The following is a 19,829-nucleotide window of genomic DNA, read 5'->3' on the forward strand; positions in this document are numbered from 1 at the left end:
TGATCTCTACACGTTGGCCAGACAGAGGGATAGAGATGGGAAGGTTAAGGTAATTAAGGATAGAGATGGAAATGTGTTGACTGGTGCCAGTAGTGTACTGGATAGATGGAAAGAATACTTTGAGGAGTTGATGAATGAGAAAAATGAGAGAGAAGGAAGAGTGGAAGAGGCAAGTGTGGTGGAGCCGGAAATGGCAATGATTAGTAAGGGGGAAGTTAGAAAGGCATTAAAGAGGATGAAAAATGGAAAGGCAGTTGGTCCTGATGACATTCCTGTGGAGGTATGGAACCATCTAGGAGAGGTGGCTGTCGAGTTTTTGACCAGCTTTTTTGACAGAATTCTAGTGAGTGAGATGATGCCTGAGGAATGGAGGAAAAGTGTTTTGGTGCCCATTTTTAATAACAAGGGTGATGTGCAGAGTTGTGGGAAATAGAATAAAGAATAAAGTTGATGAGAAGTTATGGGAAAGTGTAGTGGAGGCTAGACTCAGGACAGAAGTGAGCAGTGAGTGACTGCATCAGGGATCAGCCGTGAGCCTCTTCCTGTTTGTAGTGGTGATGGCTAGGCTGACAGATGAGGTTAGACTGGAATCCGCGCGGACTATGATGTTTGCGGATGACATTGTGATCTGCAGTGAGAGCAGGGAGCAGGTGGAGGAACAGTTAGAAATGTGGAGGCATGCACTGGAAAGGAGAAGAATGAAGATTAGTCGAAGTAAGGGGAAGAGTGAGGCTACAGGTAGAAGAGATTGAGATGGTGGAGGACTTTAAATACTTGGAGTCAGCAGTCCAGAGCAATGGTGAGTGTGCTAAGGAAGTGAAGAAAGGGGTACAAACAGGTTGGAACGGGTGGTGGAAGGTGTCAGGTGTGTTGTGTGACAGAAGAGTCTCTGCTAACAAGAAGGGCAAAGTTTATAAGACAGTGTTGAGGCCACCCATGATGTACGGATTAGAGACAGAACACTGAAGAGACAACAAAAAGCAGAGCTGGAGGTAGCGGAACAGAATATGTTGAGGTTCACAGGATAGGATAGGATTAGAAATGAGCTCATCAGAGGGACAGCCAAGGTTCGATGCTTAGGAGACAAAGTTAGAGAGAGCAGACTTTGATGGTTTGGACACGTCCAGAGAAGAGATAGTGAGCATATTGGTAGTAAGGTGATGAGGATGGAGCTACCAGGTAAGAGAGCTAGAGTAAGACAAAAGAGGTTGATGGATGTAGTGAGGGAAGACATGATGGCAGTTGGTGTTTGAGAGGAAGATGCAGGAGATAGGCTTACATGAAAAAGGATAACACACTGTGGCGACCCCTAACGGGACAAGCTGAAAGGAAAAGAAGAAGAAGATGGGTGACACTGCATTCCACTACTGTTTACAGTTTTGAAGAAGCAATAAGACCAAAACAGAAACAAAAACCATGTCAATCTCTGTACTAGGCAGGATTTTAACTATTGTTATGATGACAGGTGTACTCAACAAGGGTTTTTCTAATGTAGTCCTTTCATGTATAGTTGTCACTACAATAGACCGCTATTCAAAAGCTTTAATCTTCTATGCGTAAATCTTGATGTCAAAGTTGCGCATGAGCCACTACAGTGGACGCTTGGGTCTCATCTGATACACTGCTACCGTCTGACTAAGCTTTGTAAATGCAACAACAAAAAAGATCAATGCCAAGATGGCCAACAGAACGCCAAAAGTGCAAGCAGTGAAGGAATATTGCTCCATTCCTTCTATTTTAAAATAACCTTGCAGGTAAAAAATATATATGTATGGTGACATTAAGTAACAACGAAGGAGTACTGCAGGTGTTGAAATTTCCAAGTAATAATTTTCTGTTGGAAGGAAATTTAAAATAATGACCTGTCCACTAAATTAGACATCATGCATCGCTGGCTATATTTTTTACCACAATTTATGTATAACTGTGACTTTGTTGTTTTGGAAATTGCTTCATCTATGTCGACTTTTTCTCGCTGGGAATTAGTTAATTTATGTTATTGGAATGTAGATTTTGTATTTTGTGACTTTACCAATATTTTCACTCATAATAATAATAATGCTATAGGCTTTAATTGTTTGTGCTGGGACCACTAATAATAACACAGATTATATTAAGATATCAACTCACAGGTTCTTACAGGTGTTTAGACATTCTAAAAACATCACTCATCAGGAGCACTGCCTTGCTCATTTCCCACATCCATTCCTGTCCTGCCCTTTTCTGTCCTCTCTCATCTTGTCCTATTGATTAGTTGTTGCAGTTCAACGGTGAAGTATGAAGAGTCAATAGGAAGACGTTGAATGAGGGATAGTTTCAATGCTTTATTTATTTGCTATCCTCACATGAATTTCCCAGCAGATATCAAGAAAAAAAAGGCATGAATAATTAATAGACTGAGTGGATTTCCTTGCTGGATTGCGGGGAAGACCTTTCACACTGTCATGGTGATATTGTTCTTGCAGGCAGACAGTGAACGCATACATAAACTTCACTGTAAGTCATTGTACTGTCCTTTGTACAAACATTCATCCTGCAAATAACTTTACATTCCATGTACTGATTTTAGTTACTGCTACTGTTATTGAATTCCTCAACAAAATACAGTACGTCTGCTGCATTGTTATAGTTATGTTTATATGGTGCTATTTGTCCTGGTATCAATCAATCATCCATCCATCCATCCATCCATAGAAACAAACAATCATTCACACTCACATTCACACCTACGGGCAAATTAGAGTCCTCAGTCAACCTACCACGCATGTTTTTGAGATGTGGGATGAAACCGGACTGCCCGGAGAAAACCCACCCAGGCACGGGGAGAACATGCAAACTGTTAACGTAAGCGTTTTCGCATGGCTATTTGTGTGTCAAAATTTGTATTTTGCTTCTCATAAACTACAACCCCAATTCCAATGAAGTTGGGACGTTGTGTTAATTATAAATAAAAACAGAATACAATGATTTGACAATCATGTTCAACCTATATTTAATTGAATACAAAGACAAGTACAAGATATTTAATGTTCAAACTGATAAATTTAATTCTTTTTAGCAAATAATCATTCATCCATCCATCCATTTTCCGAGCCGCTTCTCCTCACTAGGGTCGCGGGCGTGCTGGAGCCTGTCCCAGCTATCATCGGGCAGGAGGCGGGGTACACCCTGAACTGGTTGCCGGCCAATCGTAGGGCACATACAAACAAACAACCATTTGCACTCACAGTCACACCTTTGGGCAATTTAGAGTTGTCAATTAACCTGCATGTTTTCAGGATGTGGGGGAGAAACCGGAGTGCCCGGAGAAAACCCACGCAGACACGGGGAGAACATGCAAACTCCACACAGGCGGGACCGGGGATTGAACCCTGACCCTCAAAACTGTGAGGCAGATGTGCTAACCAGTGCTTCATCTATCTATCTATCTATCTATCTATCTATCTATCTATCTATCTATCTATCTATCTATCTATCTATCTATCTATCTATCTATCTATCTATCTATCTATCTATCTATCTATCTATCTATCTATCTATCTATCTATCTATCTATCTATCTATCTATCTGAATGCTACCAGAGATGTGCCCTATAATACACTGTAATACACACTGTAACATATTTACTGTTTATTTTAAATCATCCCTAATAAACAGAGGCAGTGATGCCCAAAACAAGTGCAAGCTGTAGTAAAACTCACTCAATTGTGAGAATAGAAAAGTTGTCCTTTATTCAAGTCTCCTTTTACCACACTAGACACAGACTTCATTCTGATTATTATTGCTAGGTTAGAGTAACTGCATGTTGAATAAAAATCACCACCGTGCCGCCGCAAATAATCATTAACTTAGAATTTTATGGCTGCAACATGTTCCAAAAAAGCTAGGACAGGTGGCAAAAAATACTGAGAAAGTTGAGGAATGCTCCTCAAACACATGTTTGGAACATCCCACAGTTGAACAGGCAAATTGGGAACAGGTGGGTGCCATGATTGGGTATAAAAGGAACTTCCCTGAATTGCTCAGTCATTCACAAGCAAAGATGGGGCGAGGTCTTTGTACAATTGCAAGGAATTTAGGGATTTCATCATCTACGGTCCATAATATCATCAAAAGGTTCAAAGAATCTGGAGAAATCACTGCTTGTCAGAGGCAATGCCGAAAACCAACATTGAATGCCCGTGACCTTCGATCCCTCAGGCGGCACTGCATCAAAACACCGACATCAATGTGTAAAGGATATCACCACATGGGCTCAGGAACACTTCAGAAAACCAATGTCAGTAAATACAATTCAGCGCTACATCCGTAAGTGCAACTTGAAACTCTACTATGAAAAGCTTCTCTGGGCCCAAGCTCATCTAAGATGGACTGATGCAAAGTGGAAAAGTGTTCTGTGGTCCGACGAGTCCACATTTCAAATTGTTTTTGGAAATTGTGGACGTCGTGTCCTCCGGGCAAAGAAGAAATGGACCATTCGGACTGTTATGGATGCAAAGTTCAAAAGCCAGCATCTGTGATGGTATGGGGCTGTGTTAGTGCCAATGGCATGGGCAACTTACACATCTGTGAAGGCACCATTAATGCTAAAAGGTACATACGGGTTTTGGAGAAACATATGCTGCCATCCAAGCAACGTATTTTTCATGGACACCCCTGCTTATTTCAATAAGACAATGCCAAGCCACATTCTGCACGTTACAACAGGGTGGGTTCATAGTAAAATAGTGCGGGTACCCGACACCTGTCTCCCATTGAAAATTATGAAGCGTAAAATACGCCAACGGAGACAGCTAAAGCTGTACATCAACTAAGAATGGGAAAGAATTCCACCTACAATGCTTCAACAATTAGTGTCCTCAGTTCCCAAATGTTTATTGAATGTTGTTAAAAGAGAAGGTGATGTAACACAGTGGTAAACATGACCCTGTCCCAGCTTTTTTGGAACGTGTTGCAGCCATAAAATTCTAAGTTAATGATTATTTGCTAAAAACAGTAAAGTTTATCAGTTTGAACTTTAAATATCTTGTATTTGTTGTGTACTCAATTAAATATAGGTTGAACATGATTTGTAAATCATTGTTTTCTGTTTTTATTTGTTTAACACAACGTCCCAACTTCATTGGTATTGGGGTTGTACATTAAAAAGCAAAACTGCAAATCACAGATTGTTTGCTGTAATCGACCGAATCACGGACGTGACAACGTCATTACGTAGTCACCAAAAAGGCGGAAGTGACATGGAGCTTGGTTGCTGGTGCGAGAAGGGGAAAGCTGAATTGATAAGAGAAATGAAAACGCAAAAGATGTAAAATGGCGATAGTGTGGTTGCATTTCAGTAAAATTCAACAATCCGCATCATGATTTGTGGTTGCGATTCGATTCAGGGATGCAATTGGTTCATTTAGAACGATACGATCCAAAACGATTCAGTGGCTTGAAATCGATTTGGTAACTTTTTAAACAAAAATTCAACCAGTGTGACTGTGGAATAAGTACATGCATAATGGACCGTGCAGGTGAGATTTCCTAGATTCCTGTTGTTTCTTGTAAGGGGAACAGGTAAGATTAATTATAATCATTAAATGCAAAGATTTTCCTATGTACTTGTATTTCTTTGCAATAAAACAAAGGGGAGCAGCAACTTAATGTTATTTATATTATTTCAGCTATGATTTTACTGTTTCTATCAGTTTTTTCCCTCAAAAAGAGATCTTTAAGTGGTGCTAGAATTATTAGTGTGTCTTTGTAAAAATGGCTCCACTGTAAGGAGCCCCTACCTGGACCCAGTTTGAGAATCCCTGTTCTAAACAATCAAAAATTAATGGCGAGAAACGACACACCATGAGGTTTTCAGCAGGGAAATCTTTTAGGAATAGTGTTAAAGAACATTAAATAAGTGACTAGATGGCGCCTAACCGAGTGGTTGCCTCGGTAACGAGCTCTCGCTTACTGTTTATGTTTTTGTGTTTTTTGTTTGTCTTTGGAGATATAACGTGACTTACTTACACAAGACATGACGGAGCTCAACACACACTGCAGCCCGGACTTGAAGTCACTGTTTTTTTAACTGTAAGTCATTCTACTCACCGAGCGAGTTTGCTTTATTCATCCTCGCCGGTGTTTAAAGGGATCTTGGTACAGCCACCGAGACAATATGACAGAAAGGAATAAAAAACAATTTAGCTACTAGGCCACACAAGAACAAAGGACTATTGAATAAAATCATCACACACAAAACTATGGGATAATATAACAAACTATGGGATAATATAAGAAAAGACTATCCCCCCGGCTTGGCGCCTGTACGTTGGGCTTCACCCCGGTGGACGAGAGGGTAGCCTCCCTCCGCCTTCGGGTAAGGGGACGAGTCCTGACTGTTGTTTGTGCATATGCACCAAACAGCAGTTCAGAGTACCCACCCTTTTTGGAGTCCTTGGAGGGGGTGCTGGAGAGTTCATATTCAATGCTCATGTGGGCAATGACAGTGAGATCTGGAATGGCATGATTGGGAACCCTCCCCCCCCCCCCACCCCCAATCAGAACCCGAGTGGTATTCTGTTATTGGACTTCTGTGCTCATCATGGATTGTCGATAACGAACACCATGTTCACGCATAAGGGTGTCCATATGTGCCCTTGGCACCAGGACACCCTAGGTTGCAGTTCGATGATCGACTTTGTGGTCATCTCATCGGACTTGCGGCCGCATGTCCAAAAGAGGGGCGGAGCTCTCAACTGATCACCACCTGGTGGTGAGTTGGCTCCGATGGGGGGTCCGACTTGGCAGTCCCAAATGTATCGTGAGGGTCTGCTGGGAACGTCTAGCAGAATCCCCTGTCAGAAGGAGTATCAACTCCCACCTCCGGCAGAACTTCACCCACATCCTGGAGCAGGCAGGGGACATTGAGTCCGAGTGGACGATGTTCCGTGCCTCCGTTGTTGAGGCGGCCAACTGGAGCTGTGGCCGTAAAATAGTCGGTGTCTGTCGTGGCGGCAATCCCCAAACCCGTTGGTGGACACCGGCGGTAAGGGATACTGTCAAGCTGAAGAAGAAGTCCTATCGTGCCTTTTTGGACTGTGGGACTCCTGAGGCAGCTGATTGGTACCGTCTGACCAAGCGGAATGCAGCTTTAGTGGTCGCTGAGGCAAAAACTCAGGCGTGGGAGGAGTTCGGTGAGGCCATGGAGAAAGAATTCCGGACGGCTTCGAGAAAATTCTGGTCCACCACCCGGCGTCTCAGGAGGGGGAAACAGTGCACCATCAACACTGTGTATAGTGGGGATGGGGCACTGCTGACCTCGACTCGGGAGGTTGTGAGTCGGTGGGGAGAATACTTCGAAGACCTCCTCAATTCCATCGACACACCTTCCCATGAGGAAGCAGAGTCTAGGGTCTCTGAGGCGGGCTCTCCTATCTCTGGGTTTGAGGTCACCGAGGTGGTTAAAAAGCTCCTCAGTGGACAGGCCCCAGAGGTGGATGAGTTTCGCCCGGAGTTCCTAAAGGCTCTGGATGTTGTAGGGTTCTCCTGGTTGACACGCCTCTACAACATCGCATGGACATCGGGGCCAGTGCCTCTGGATTGGCAGACTGGTGTGGTGGTCAGTAGTAAAGCTGCTGCTCCTCCACATCGAGAGGAGCCAGATGAGGTGGCTGGGGCATCTGATTCGGATGCCTCCCAGACGCCTTCCTGGTGAGGTGTTCCGGGCACGTCCCACCGGGAGGAGACCCCGGGGACGACCCAGGACACGCTGGAGAGACTACGTCTTTCGGCTGGCCTGGGAACGCCTCAGGATCCCCACGGAAGAGCTGGATGAAGTGGCTGGGGAGAGGGAAGTCTGGGCGTCTCTGCTAAAGCCACTGCCCCTGCGACCCGACCTCGGATCAGCGGTAGAAAATGGATGGATGGATATCCATCCATCCATCCATTTTCTGAGCCGCTTCTCCTCACCAGGGTCGTATATGGCTAAATAATGCTGAGCTTCAACCTTTTTCCGATAAAATGCATTTAAAATCCAATTTGTGCACTTTGCATTTCCTGTTCCATGAAAAAAATTTTAAGAAGCTGAACATTTATGTCTTGAATGACAAACAATCTACTATATTTGTTAGAATCCTCACTGTTAAAAATATCCCTTTTTTTTCTCAGGACTGTGTTTAGGATGGATATGCTAAAGCCGATTGTAATGTGTGCATCTCAGAAAGACCGTATCTAAAAAAAAAAAAATACTCCCAGCAATCTTGGATTTTACCTAATCAAGCCACTGTCTTCTCCCACTGCCCGAAAGGGTAACATGATCACAAATATGCCATTTCCTCCCCGGGTGAATGAATAATCTGCAGTTATTTTGTTATTTTTCTGTCAGAGCTGTCCCTCCAAGCATTTTATTAGATTGCCGGTAAGGCACAGGAAACGGAGTATTAAAAAGATATGATATTATAATAGGCGGCACGGTGGCCGACAGGTTAGAGCGTCAGCCTCACAGTTCTGAGGACCCGGGTTCAATCCCCGGCCCCGCCTGTGTGGAGTTTGCATGTTCTCCCCGTGCCTGCGTGGGTTTTCTCCGGGCACTCCGGTTTCCTCCCACATCCCAAAAACATGCATTAATTGGAGACTCTAAATTGCCCGTAGGTGTGACTGTGACTGTGAGTGCGAATGGTTGTTTGTTTGAATGTGCCCTGCGATTGGCTGGCAACCAGTTCAGGGTGTACCCCGCCTCCTGCCCGATGACAGCTGGGATAGGCTCCAGCACGCCCGCGACCCTAGTGAGGAGAAGCGGCTCAGAAAATGGATGGATGGATGGATATTATAATATGTTTTAGTATTCTAACCCTCAAAAGCATGCACATTCTTAGACTCTGCCATCATTATGTCCATGAGCAAGCTCACACATAGAGAAATGACAGGAGTGGTCAAATATTCTAAAGATTTATACATATCTGTTAGCATCCATATCAACTGTTATAGATTAGCTTTGTGGCAGAGTGATGTCCTCATGTTGCAGACTTTGGTGATCCATACCACTGAGAACACACACTACAAATTGTGACTTCACACTCTGTGGTAAACTTTAAACATAGTGATGTATTGTGTCTGACATGAGTCGGAATAATGAATTTAATTTCATGTAATAAATCATGAAGAATCTTAAATTCATGACTTAAGATGCCATTAGCAAAAACAGAGCAGTTAACAAAGGAGTTCCATCCATCCATTTTCTGAGCCGCTTCTCCTTAACAAAGGAGTTATTTTCAGTAATAATTTTGTATTCGGAATACAATGAGCCATGAGCTCAGTTTTTGTTTAAGACCAAACCTCCTGTGTAATGAACAACATGTAGTCATCCTTGGTCTTGCAGTCTTCATTGAAAGGCAATCTAATGCAGCCAACTTTCAGTCAGAATTGTTGATTTTCCCGTTGAGAAGGCTCTTTCCATCTCCTAAATTCCACTGAGACTGTGATAAAATTTGAAGCAGCAGCCCCCGGCCTATGAAGGATTGCCTTCGTACTGAAGTGAAGATAATGATGAGTGGCAGCATGGAAGGAAGACATGATATGGTGATTGCAGCTGTGATTAGCTAAGTGGATGTGATCATATGCTTAAAGAAGAAAGCGGAAGTGAAAAGAAGGCGTTGACATGTAAATAAAACTCAAGCTGCAGTATATTAAATGGAAAAATGCTCCTTAATCATTGTACTTAGGATATAGAAGAGTCTCAGGTTTGGTCCTGGATATACTGGATGTACAGTAGACTTATAGCCACTCCATCCAGTATGCCTACTGATCCAGTACAAGAGATGTATCAAAACTTATGCCTTTACAAAAATAATAATGCCCATTTTCTCATTGTTGTGGTTTGAATTGGTGTTGAACTGCACTCCACTGCACTACCACGAAGTTCAGACTAAAAGCTGTGACTTTTCCCCCCAGCATTAACTTAAACAAAGATGCAGCTATAGATTTCGCTGATTTCAGGAGTGTCATGTTCTCGTTTATTCTCAGCTATTCTTTAAAGTGGAAGGAAAGACAAAAATTTGGGGGGCAAGAATATGTTGTATGTGCCCCACTAGTTTAAATACAGTATTCTGTTTAATATTGCATTCATGGACTCAGAATTATAAGGATAAATTCATCATGTTTCACCAATTTCAAGGTGCCGCCATGTTGGGCATCCCATCTGCTGTTGGATGAAATTAACGTCACAAGTGCCCTCGCGCTTCCATTGCAAATCAGGATAGCGGGCTGCCCGTGTATGCTGAAATAACTAGCAGAACTATGGGTTGACTACATGATGGTTTGAACCCAAACTTGCTAGAATATTGTTTGAACCATCATGAACCCAAACCCGCTAGTTATTGCGACATACATGGGGACAACATACTGCTATCCTGATTTCCAGCCTTGCTCATGACATTTGCAAGGCAAGTATGAGGGCACTGGTGACATTAATTTCAGTTGACAGCAGAGGGGAATATTGCGCAACATGGCGGCACCCTGGGATTGCTGAAAATGTAGGAATTTTTCAGTTTAATTCGTATTCCATGAATGAAATATGAGTTAGAATACTGTGTTTAGACGAACATATTCTTGCCCCCAAAAATTTTTGCGTTTCCTTCCCCATTAACATACCAAAATCGTGTTTTTTGTTCATGAATTTTTCAGTACGCTTCATGCTGAAGTGTTAACTATTTATGTTTTAAATCAAATTTGCACACATTAAGCAGTTGGATGATATTCAGATCAAGCACACGCCCTCATCATGCCGAAAATGTGACATATTATTTTGGTTGTGCAGATTCGGTTTGTATTTCCTACGGTCAGGTTTGCAGTCTTAGTTTTCTCTTGGATTTGTATGTATTCTGCCCTCCCTGAATGTGCAGTGTTTAGTTTGGCTGCTGACAAACAGTTCTCCAAATGACAGGCAATGTGTTCTTGTTCCAAGTTGTTTCTGTTGTTCATCCAAAGCAATTTCACCATAGCATCACTGCAATTATCATTAGCCTAACATAAGTCCATTAGCGTATTGCTAACAAACTGGAAACGCCATAGACTGGCTAGCAAAGGTTAGCATTGTTATTAGTTTAGCATAAACACGGCAGTAACATATAAATACAACAAAACTCGCTGGCATATTGTATATTCTCTCTGCTCATTGGAAACATTTATAACTACTTTAGTTTAGCGATTAGATTAGAGATTAGTGTTTTTTATTTAGTAGGTGCGGCTTACATACCCGTGCACTCAATATACAAAATTTTATGGTATAGTGAAACCTTGGGTTGTGGTGATAATCCGTTCAGAAACGTCTGACTAAAACAAAATCAGACAAAATCCAAAGCAAATGTAAATCCAACTAATTTGTACCAGACACCTAAATATACAAACAAAAATAAGTTTTATTGAGAATAACTATTGTTTAACATAGAAAATAATGTGAAATAAATATAAATGAGTGAATGAAAATTGATAAATGAACATTAAACATCACTTTTACCTTTTATTGAACGAAATATTGGCATTTAAGCCAATGCAAGTCACGATCCCTATTACCACATTATAGTTTGTTTGTTTACGATACTGGTAAAAAGCTTATACAGTAGCTGCTGAAGTGCTGTACCCCGTAACACAGCAACGTCTGACAATACTTAATTTTGTCAGACAAAAATGAAGTTAACAGAAATACAGACAGAAATCACCATGACAGGGCACTTCCGAGTAGTAAACACACCAGAAAATGGCCAATACGTCCATAATGCAATGCAGCATGACAACGCGTTCACAAGGCTTACAAAAAAATAGTCAAAACAGTTGCGCATGCACGCCAAATGCATTATAGGGGTGCTTGATTTCAGTTAACGAGTGGCTGAATCCCGTGGGCAGGCAGATGAGTATTGTACGGATCATTTTCAAACCAATGAAGTAGATGTATGAAAACCAGAACAACATTTTGGAGGGGAAAAAAAGGTCAAAAACCGAAACTTATGAAAACGGGGCATAGGAAAACCAAAGTTCCACTGTAATTTGCAATGCAGTTATACACCACATCCATCCATTTTCTATACCGCAGGGCAAAAGGCAGACTCTTGACTGCCCACCAATCAGTTGCATTGTATTTTTCTTAACAGGGTATTGACCGGGAATTGACACCATGCGAGACGAACAGACAACCGCTACACCACCAAATTAAACATATGTACCTGTCTTTTAACTATGACAAATGCTTACAGCCTTTATACACACACACAGTTAAAATGTATTTAAAACAGGAAAATTGAGACTTAAAACTGAACTTAAACCCTCAGACAATCAGCTTCTATTCAGTGTTCATCTATTTTCCCATTATTATGTACTGTACTCTCGCAGCTGAAAATGAAATATGACCATTTTTGAATATACCCGTAATTTATGAGATAGAAATCCCCCCACCCCAAAAACAAAACAAAACAGAAGCCCTCTTTCCTGTTTCTCAGATTCCCAAAACTTTGGATGATTACATTGGACAGTGGGTTGGGTGTGGTGATGACCTCATTGAATTTCAGAGTTTGGTACAGCCCAATCCCTAGACAAATTGTGATTAAAGTTCATCAAGTGCCTGGCCACCAGGTGGAAGGGAGGTACTTCCTTGAGCCAACAAAGGAATGCAAAGCTTTACAGTACAAAAGATGATCTTCAAAAATGATTTGTTTATACAGTACAAAGACAATTAGAGTCCAACTCCATTGTAACCCTTATCAAAGGACTCTAATGTATCGTTTCCACTGTAAGACATATATGATTCTATCATGCCTGACAGTTGTATTAAAATACCTGTATTGTTCATGTCACCGCAGTGACTGTGGTAATGTGACTCTTAGCTTGTTAATGCTTGGTAAGTTCATCTGCCACAGCTGCATAGGATCAAGGGTCCTTCTAATTCAGCTATGTTTGCAGGAGAGCCATGTAATCCAATTTCCTGGGGAGTAATTACTTCACAGTGATTTCCTGACTCCAGACTCTGTAATTGTTCTCAAGTTTAATCGACCAGGCAAGGAAAAATATCGCCTTTGCACTGACAGTGAAATGAAACTGATTCTATCACCAAGGTAGGTAGGTGCCTTTGCAAATGTCTTGCAATGCTATGTGTGCCCAAATTGGAGTTTGATTTCAATTATTTTAAATAATTGTTGTTGTTCAGCAAAATAAGGTCATGTCAGATTTTTACTTGTCTAACTTGATGGTAGCGCCTTTTGCAGAAGTGAGCTCGGTCTGGAGTGAGAGATAAACAGGAGAACTGGAGGAGCATCTGTCATCATGCATTTACTACGCTGAAGACAGGCAAAGCCTTGAGGCAAAGTTAGCAACTACAACTGCAAAAAGGTCATAAATTGTGGTAGCTGATGTTTTGCCTCACATGGCTTCAAGCCACAGTGTTAAGGCCAGAGTGCAGAGACAAGAACTTGGGCTTCACCTACACTTGTCATTAAAATGATCCAATGGAGGATATGTAGACATTTGTCACTGAATGATTCGTTGTAGACATACTATGTGCATATCCCATCTTGCCTGTAACAGCTCTGTGGACCTCATAAAACATGTCTGTCAGATGAATAATGGGAATACTTTGCACAGTCTGCTGCCACTATTTCCCGAGACAGCTGCTGTGGTTTAAGGTCACTGAGGAGGGATGGATCTGATGGATGGAAGAACTTTAGCTATTTTCAGGTATGGCAAATTTCAGCAAAACACACATCAGGTCACAAAAAAAGATTGTTTTCAGAATGGCACCAGTCTAACAATGATTTTTATTCAACATGCAGTTACTCTAACCTAGCAATAATAATCAGAATGAAGTCTGTGTCTAGTGTGGTAAAAGGAGACTTGAATAAAGGACAACTTTTCTATTCTCACAATTGAGTGAATTTTACTACAGCTTGCACTTGTTTTGGGCATCACTGCCCCTGTTTATTAGGGATGATTTAAAATAACAAACAGTAAATATGTTACTGTGTGTATTACAGTGTATTATAGGGCACATCTCTGGTAGCATTCAGATAGATAGATAGATAGATAGATAGATAGATAGATAGAGAGATAGACAGATAGATAGATAGATAGATAGATAGATAGATAGATAGATAGATAGATAGATAGATAGATAGATAGATAGATAGATAGATAGATAGATAGATAGATAGATAGATAGATAGATAGATAGATAGATAGATAGATAGATAGATAGATAGATAGATAGATGAAGCACTGGTTAGCACATCTGCCTCAAAGTTCTGAGGACCGGGGTTCAAATCCCAGCCTCGCCTGTGTGGAGTTAGCATGTTCTCCCCGTGCCTGCGTGGGTTTTCTCTGGGTACTCCGGTTTCCTCCCACATCCCAAAGACATGCGTGGTAGGTTGATTGAAGACTCTAAATTCCCCCTTAGGTGTGAAAGTGAGTGTGAACGGTTGTTTGTTTATATGTGCCCTGCGATTGGCTGGCGACCAGTTCAGGGTGTAACCCGCCTCTCGCCTGAAGATAGCTGGCATAGGCTCCAGCACGCCCACAACCCTAATGAGGATAAGCGGTACAGAGAATGGATGGATGGATGGATAGATAGATAGAGACAGACAGATAGACAGAAAGACACAGATACAGTTGATATGAAAAGTTTACACACCCCTGCCAAATGCCAGGTTTTTGTGATATAAAGAATATCAGACCAAGATAAATCATTTCAAAACTTGTTCCAACATTTATGTGACATATAACCTGTACCAGTCAATAAACAACAGTGCATAAATGTAAACACCCTTTTAAAACTGGGGATGTAGCTGAGGTCAGAATTAACTAATCACATTCAAAGTTTTGAATGGGAGTCAGCACACACCTGCCAGCATTTTAAAGTTACTCTAATCATACACAACTAAAGTTCAGCTGTTCTCTTGATCTTTTCCAGACATATTTGTCAGCTGTTTTTATAGCACAAGCCATGGTCCACAGAGAGCTTCCACAGCATCAGAAGGATCTCTTTGTTCAAAGGTATCAGTGAGGAGAAGGGTACAAAAGGAATTTCCAAGGCATTAATATACCATTGAACACAGCGAGGAGTCATCATCAAGTGAAGAAAAAATGGCACAACAGGTACATTACCAACAACGAGATGGCCCTCCAAAATCTTTGAAAAAATTACAGATAGATAGATAGATAGATTGAATTCGGAGAGGAATAGAATAGCAAACTGAAATGGAATACAGTACAGTATCTTAATAACTCCTTCTCCTTCTCCACCTCCTCCTCCTCCTACTACGACTACTGCTACTAATTATTAAGCAATCGTAATATTACGATTTTTCAAATATACAGTATTGGTACAGAACGTGGGCGGCACGGTGGACGACTGGTTAGAGCGTCAGCCTCACAGTTCTGAGGACCCGGGTTCAATCCCCGGCCCCGCCTGTGTGGAGTTTGCATGTTCTCCCCGTGCCTGCGTGGGTTTCCTCCGGGCACTCCGGTTTCCTCCCACATCCCAAAAACATGCATGAATTGGAGACTCTAAATTGCCCGTAGGTGTGAATGTGAGTGCGAATGGTTGTTTGTTTGTATGTGCCCTGCGATTGGCTGGCAACCAGTTCAGGGTGTACCCCGCCTCCTGCCCGATGATAGCTGGGATAGGCTCCGGCACGCCTGTGACCCTAGTGAGGAGAAGCGGCTCAGAAAATGGATGGATGGATGGGTACAGAACGTAGAATAAGCATGCAAATATATCCACAATATAAATAACTTGATCGGCTTATTAAAGCACAATATTCCAGTTTAAATTATATATTCCCTACTCTAGTATAGATTTCTACAATTACATTAGTTCATTATCAGGAACCCCTAAAACCATAGGAATGGCTCAAGTATGCGCCCTTCAATGTGCTTCTGTCAGGCAGCCTCCTCAGATGTTGGACTGCGCATGCGCCAAACGACGGAGCTGCTTCTGATTTGACAAGCGTGGGATGCGCTACACAGTCCCACTATATTGCAAGCATTCCCGTTAGTAGTGCATCATCGGTTACACCTGCCTACTCCGTTGTTGTGGCTGGCGCTTTGGGAGCGGTCTTTATTTCGCAGGGAGCTTTTAGAGAAGAGAAAGCTTGTTGTTCATCAGACATCCCGTCAAAAGAGGCGAAAAGAACAAATTCAGCACCACAGGATTGAGGAGAGCGTCCGGATTTGAGGCAATTTTCCACCGGAGAGGAGGATTTTATTTTGGGAATACACTACCACGCAAGGCGATTTACACACTTTGTGGACCTGCACGTGCCATCTCTAAAGGTTGAAGGTGGGTTATGAGTTTGTCATGTGCCAGGTGCATTCGCTAACATAACCCTCGATCGTGGCAGTAACTCACCCGCCGTGTTGCTAACATTAGCTTAGGCGAGGTCCGCCCGGCTTCATTCTTCATTGTACCTCGGCTAGTTTGAAAAGCTGTTCAATACCACCCGGCGTAGACAACAACCAAAAAGTCCTGTCGCCTGCATTATGCTCCCATCTGGTTGTTGTTGTTTTAAGCCGGGTGGTTCAAATTAAGCGGAAAAATCAGTGTCGCCCACTGGCGTCGGCACTGGGGGTGCTGCTATCCAGGGAGCCCGGTGCTGAACGCCTGCCTCCCCTCGTAGTACCGACCTACTCTGGCGGAAGCAAGCTAGGCTGCTAGCCACTTTCGTGGCTAAGCTAACTTGCTACTTCTGCGCTCGTCCCACTTCCAAACGACCGTTCAACCGTTTGACTGGCAGGTCAGCTGCCGACGTATTGTGCCTAATGTGTTTTGAATGGCTCACCCATGTTTTTGATCTATTCATTTGAAGAAAATCAAGAAAGGCGACCTGCGTTGACAAGCGTAACATTACGCGGTTCCTTTAAGAAGAGTGGAAACTGACAAACGCTATGAAAGCACAATCAATACAAGACCTAATTAATTCACTTTCATTTATATTCTCGCAAGATTTGTGTTTAACAAATATAATTTGGACTCTATACGTTTTACTCACTATGCAGTTTACCACGTTTATTTTTTTCTCAAAGAAACATGCTCCCTTCTTGTTTACCTTGCCAGTTGTTTTGGTTAATATCACTTTCAGTGTATTGCAACTAAGGGACTTTAGTGTACGCAAACACAGACCAAACTTTGAAGCTCTGCTCCACGTAAAAACCTATGAGTAATGCAATCAGTCTTTCGTATGTCTTTTCATATTACGAGGAACTGCTATTTTCCCATTGCACAGCTCTCTCTGTCCAAGTTCCTCTCTGTTTGCGCAGTTTTGACCCAGTGAAGATGACCATTCTCTTCCTGTAACTGGAGATATGGAATCCCAGGGGCCTCTGAGTGGCTGTATTTAGAGTCTGGGCTTATGTTTGGCAAAGGGGCATGCTCAAATTCTTAGTGACACGGGGGCTGTCTGGTTGCCGATGTTTTGGAACTCTCTCTTTCGTCAGCCGGACTGGACAGTCTGCATTCGTGGAGATTAAGTTTGTGTATTTTATGCTTCTGCTGACAAGTAGTGTAATGAAACAGTTCTGCTTCCAAAGGCTCCTACCCAAACCCATTCAATTACTTTTTTGTCAAGTTTTTTTGCGCAGCCCTTGTGACAAGTTATATGCACAGACCTATTGCAGCACAATTCTCTTGCACAGATAATGATGCGAAAGGGAGTAAAATCCAACTCCACTCCAGCTGGGACCAACTGTTGTTGCTTGAAATGGTTACATGCAGGTTCTGCTTAATTTCCTAAATATGTCTTTCAGTTATCTGTTCATGATTAGCTGTCATTGTTTTCCACATTCATGCCAACACAAATATTGATATTCAAATATCGTATTGACACTGTTGTTTATATATATATATATATACACACACACACACACACACACATACACACACAGCGGGTGAAATAAGTATTTAACAGCGGGTGAAATAAGTAAGTAAACACGTCACCATTTTTCTCATTAAATATATCATTAAATATATTTCCAAAGGTGCTATTGACAGGAAGGTTTCACCAGATGTTGGGAACAACCCAAGTGAACCATACATACAAAGAAAGTAGAACAAATAAGATCAGAAATTAAGTTGTGGGTAATAATGTGAAATGAAAAAGGGGAAAAGTATTATAAAATTTCACATTATTATAAAATGATTAGAGATACAGTTTTGATCGTGGTATGTTGGTGACCTGATCTGTTGTCATATTTATTAGCGATTATCAATGACCATTTTGAATGTCTTATGTAGTTAACTTATTGAGCAAATGGGTTTGCATAACTACAGTAATACCGTGACTTACAAGTTAAATCAAGTTCCGGGACTAAGCTCGTAACTCAATTTACTTTTATTTAAAATCCATATTCCTGATTTAAATTTATTGAAATGTGATTAATTCATTTTAGGCCCCATGCCCCCAAATACCACTATTATTTTTAGTTTTTAATAAGAAAAATAGCACCATATTATATACAAACAGAATGAAACATAATAGAAGACAATCTATTGAAATAAACTGGTTTTATGATGTGTCATTCATAGATCATTAACAGCTTGAACCTATGTGAGTCCCAGGATGCACATGTCTGGAAACAAGGAGTCCCACCCCTGGTACAATGAATCCCTGCATCTTATCATCACCGAATACAGTATACAGATACAGTAATCTTATGCTACATGACGGTCCTTGCTTCACTGTCCTGCTATATTACAGATCTTTATTACAGTTGTTACTCTATTTTTTTTTATACTGTGTGGACAATATTTTTGTGTTATCCATTGCTCTCTCTCTCTCAATATATATTATGGGTTTAGATTTTTTATTTATGTTTTTCAGGACGATATATTTTCCGATAGTATCAATGTTTTTTATGCCACTGATATAGTGATATCAGAGCAGAATACAGGGCTTGACATATGCAACCTTTTTCAGCTTGTGCGATTAAAAATTTCATCTTGTCACATTTGCGCAAGTGCATGTTTTAATTGTTGAAAGACACCTTTCCCCCCCTGGAATCTCCTCCTATTGCACGCTCCCAGAGAGAGAGAGCGAGAGAGAGAGAGAGAGAGAGAGAGAAAGAGAGAGAGTTATTGTACATGTATTACTATACATGTATTACCAAAGTTACTAACATGCTGAAATTAGCACATTACCATGTTAGTACTGTCTTCATGGTTCAACCTTCATGTTTTCTTCATGCAAGTTCCTAGCATGCTACAGTAAATGCTCCCAGAGAGAGAGAGAGAGAAAGAGAGAGAGAGAGGTCTCAATCATTGTTCTGTAAGTAATGAGGATTATGAATTTAAATAGGTAATTTTTTTTTTGTAAGTAAATAATTTGCAAAATAGTGTGAATAATCATAAACAATCCTTTTATATGGTGGTGGTACACTTATGCCGTCGTTTTTAAATGTATGTCAATCATATGGTTGTGGTATTGCACAAAATTAAGTGGTTTTCCCAGGGGAAGAGGGTTAGGAGCCTTCGCTGTAAGAACTGACCCCTTTGAGTCGATCAAAATATTTTAAAAAAGTAAAGCCTTTGCTTGTTTTTTGTAATTTAATTGACCTGTTTTGTCTGCCACTGCTTGTTGCGGACAAACCTGTTCACAGTAAAATATTGACAAAATCATGTGCTGGTGCGCGACCAACTGAAAAAGTTGCTACATTGCTACTTCTGAAAAAACAAACATTTGGCATAAACAGTCATTAATGCCTTAACAGGCAATTTACTGCCAATCAAACTTCTAGTTGCTTAAGTAAACGTGCAAAGTATAGCAACATTAATAACAGCACAACAAATGGATCAAAGCAACCTGGTTTGATTGAA

General features: G+C 41.4%; 1 protein-coding gene across 3 annotated transcripts in view; it reads left to right on the plus strand.

Annotated features, from left to right (window-relative positions):
• The first annotated feature begins 15,962 nt into the window (after nucleotides 1-15,962).
• The window catches only part of ctnna2 (catenin (cadherin-associated protein), alpha 2), a 373,639-nt gene continuing 369,772 nt past the window's right edge, over nucleotides 15,963-19,829 (plus strand). Inside the window, exon 1 of one of the 3 annotated variants that reach the window (XM_061772277.1) lies at nucleotides 15,963-16,301. The gene's annotated coding sequence lies outside the window, so the exon portion shown is untranslated. The remainder of the gene's footprint in view (nucleotides 16,302-19,829) is intronic. The other 2 variants (XM_061772275.1, XM_061772273.1) reach the window with 2 other exon arrangements.

The sequence above is a fragment of the Phyllopteryx taeniolatus genome, chromosome 4 (assembly GCF_024500385.1).
Source record: "Phyllopteryx taeniolatus isolate TA_2022b chromosome 4, UOR_Ptae_1.2, whole genome shotgun sequence".
Classification (NCBI taxonomy): domain Eukaryota; kingdom Metazoa; phylum Chordata; class Actinopteri; order Syngnathiformes; family Syngnathidae; genus Phyllopteryx; species Phyllopteryx taeniolatus.